Here is a 3,888-nt window from a genome sequence, read left to right as displayed (position 1 = left end):
GTGATCAGAAAAATGAAACTTTTTGAGATAGTTTGGTTTTACATTGTTAGCAGAAGCATTGTGTTATTACAGCAGATGATTTTCATTTTTTCTTATAATCCAAAATATTTAATAAACATTGTTCTGATCAAAAGACTTTAAAATAAATTAATTTAGAAACACAGACATCAATAATCAGCCTGTGAGTCTCAACAATGGTGACAATAATAAAGCATGTTGCAGTGGCTACCACCAATCACAACTCATTAATGGCTCCCATCATGCATTGCGGTATGAATAAATTATGATCTGAATTGTCTATGTAATTTACTTTTCCTAATTGAATATTCTGCTCGTCACCATTGTTGAGATGCATAGACTGAATCTTGATCTCTGTGTGTGCCTAAAAGAAAGACTTTTTTTTAAAAAACAACTTTTAAGAAATCCTTTATATTATATCTAAAATTTTGTATATTTATGCATAATCAAAGTTATGCTGTAAACAACAACATAAATCAAAAACATAGTTCAAATGATGATTGTCATAATATAACCAACAGATCCCTTTTTATCTTTGTTCTTCTGGCAGTTATAACTCAGATACAGCAGCCAGACAAAATCTAAAGTGAATAACATAAGGGTCAAGAGGCCAACTAAAGCAAACACTCATCCCCATAACGGTGGCTTACAATTTGAGATTTTCTCCTTCAGAGATTCTGCTTGTTATCATCAGGTGTCTTCAATAATGATCAATCATCACTAAATTAATCACTTAATTATCTCATTACCTTCAACACTCTTGAGTGGACTCATATACACTCCCAGGAGTGTTAATTTAACACTGGAGTTTTTGCTGTGTACAAAGAGCCGTAGTTAACTGACAAGCTGAGCCATATCGCATTAATTATCGCTGGCGATACGTCCACAATATTAATGCGATATGGCTCAGCTTGTCAGTTAACTACGGCTCTTTGTAGTAAATGCCGCTCCATCTGAAAGCAGGTGAAGGCGATTTACTACTAATCAATTAACCGGCTTTACTGATGAGATGCGCATAACAATCTCACGATATATATCGCCCAGCCCTAATAGTAAGGCAAGTGTGTGAAGCTTCAGTCCACTTGGGCCCTGCCCCTGTGTACAGTTACCGGTCACTGAGGCATTTACATTTACATTTATGCATTTGGCAGACGCTTTTATCCAAAGCGACTTACATTGCAATCAAGGTACACATTTTACATTTTGTCAGTCCAAAGTAAACTTGTAGAAGGGTTTCACCAGAGCCCATGGCATCCCTTAGAGCAGGGGTGTCCAATCCTGCTCCTGGAGGGCCACTGTCCTGCAGAGTTTAGCTCCAACCCCAATTAAACACACCTGTACAAGCTAATCAAGGTCTTATTAGGCACATGAGAAACTTCCAGACAGGTGTTGAGGCAAGTTGGAACTAAACTCTGCAGGACAGTGGCCCTCCAGGACCGACTTTGGACACCCCTGCCTTAGAGCATCGGTGCTGTGGATGGGACCCATGTGGAAATCAGGCAGCCAATCATAGCGTGGTTTTGCGTTTTCTTGTGGATGCGATTGTTTTTTAAAATGGTTATAAAAATACCTGTGTACGTGTGGACTAGACCTTATTGAGAACTAACAGAGGTTTAGATGTTGATGTTTTATTGAAAATGTTGGTGATCATTATTAGGGATGTACCGATCAGGTTTTTTTGCCCCCGAGTCCGAGTACGAGTCATTTGATTTTGAGTGTCTACCGATACCGAGTCCCGATCCGATACTTCTATAATACATAAAAAAAGAATAAAGAAGAGCGAAAAAACAGATCCAGGATGTTCCTTATTTTTATTTAATTCACCTTATTTTAACATTCAACAACTCTGGTAGCTTGAACAATCAAGTAATAAATAACATAAATTCTTCACTTTTGGACTTTAGTGCAACAGTAAATATAAAAAAAGTCTAATATAAAAACAAATAGCACCTCAACTTAAAATACCCGGCAGGCATGTAAACAAAAAAAAAAAAATAAAGTGCCAAAGTGTTTGCAAAGCCAGTAATGTGCTTTTAGGAACTGCACTCCTAACTCTTACTGTCATCACAGTAGTAAGTTTCACAGAAGGAAATGTATGTTTTTCTTAATGAAAACTAACATCTCTACCTTGTCAGGTTTGAGCCTGTTTCTGTTCTCATCAAGGACGTTTGCAACGGCACTAAAAAGTCTCTCACTGTCTACAGAGATACTGGGTTGCAACAGCAGCCATAAAGGGAAACTGATTAGCATGTTCTTTCCAGTACTGAAGTGGGTCGCATTTCTTAGGGGTGTTTTTTTCTGAGAGGTAGGTCTGCACTTGAGTTTCTGCTGATGTGGTACTCACGGACCATCCCTGTGACTGCCTCTCTTTGTGAGATTTCCTCAAAGGCGATGTCCATGATGCTACATGCTTCATGATGTGGTGCCTTGCTCACTGGCTCTGCTGCAGCCTCATTTTCCTCTGGCACTGCACTGACAGCCCTCCTCCCCTCTGTCTTTGCCACCTGCTGGACAAGGTGTTCCTTTGCAAGCAACAGGTTGGCTGATTTTGTGAAAAAGCTAGAAACCGATAAAAGTAACACACAATTCAAAACAATAAGACAAGAAGAGATACCACATAGCATAGCTCTTCAGTTAGGCAACTGCCTACACATGTACTCAATTAATAAACAATAAAAAAATCTAACCTTAGAACTAAATTACCCAAAACGAAATTATAAAGGAAGTAAAAAATAAATTGGCTTAATACTGGTGTCTGGTGATGGCTTTATATAAACATGATGTACAAAAGGTGCATTTTAATTGTACTATACTTGTTTCACCCTTAATTCTTCACCTTAATTCTTAATTCTTTTGCAGTTAACAGGTGTCTTTTCTTCACCACCTGTTTTTGTCAGATCCTGCTGACCCAACGAGCATTTCACTGTCCAATGGTCACGCCTTAACTGCAATGTCTAGTATTGCATTAGTATTGCATCCTTCTCATGGGCATTTAATACTTTTTGACTTTTCAGTCTGAGTTAGATCTCTTTTTTGGCTCAATTTATCTGTAAAAGAAAACATGCCTAATAATTCTGCACACCTGATTATAAGGTGTTTTTCATTTCCAGCCTTCATGAACAATTATATATCACTTATACATTATTAAATACTAAATCAATAGTAGTTATTAGGATTACTGTGGTTTGGAATTGGTCAAATGTGCCTGGAAAAAAAATATGATCAGAAAATCAACGTGCCTAATAATTCTGCACTCCCTGTAGAAGAGTAGATCCAGCAGAGTCCTCTTCATTGTTTTTATTCCCTGGTCATCATCATCCTCCCAAGACAGAACTCGTCTGAGGACTAATGAGTGAATGAATGACTTAATGAATGCATGGGATTATAGTTTGTTTTAAACAACATCAATAAATGTTACAGTATAAAGTAATAAATAAAAACACAAATGACCTGTTATGGCAGGGATCACATCAGCTGCAGTTGCAGTCTCCCTGCTCACATCCCTGGTCAGCTCTTCAAAGGGGGATAGCACATCAGCAGTCTTATTCCTCAGCTCCCACTGGTGAGCTGTCAGTGTTACTGGTAGAGTGCACTCAGCTGCAAAGACACTAAGAGCACGTTTTTGTTGCAGTAGGCTCTGCAGCATGTAGAGGCTTCTGTTCCATCGTGTCTGCACATGAGAGAACATGATTCACTTTATTTTTGTGCAAATTAGGTGCAGAGCAGTGGCTTACTAAATCAAGTGTATGGGAAATAATAATAAAATAGAAATACACTAAAGAATGTTACGAGAGGAATCTCACCTGTACATCTTGCTGTAGGCTTGATATCAGTATTTAGGTCCATCTGTATGTCTTCTAGTCGAGAGTA

The sequence above is a fragment of the Gobio gobio genome (genome assembly GCF_949357685.1).
Source record: "Gobio gobio genome assembly, chromosome: 3".
Classification (NCBI taxonomy): domain Eukaryota; kingdom Metazoa; phylum Chordata; class Actinopteri; order Cypriniformes; family Gobionidae; genus Gobio; species Gobio gobio.
Note: the sequence above shows the minus strand (reverse complement) of the source record.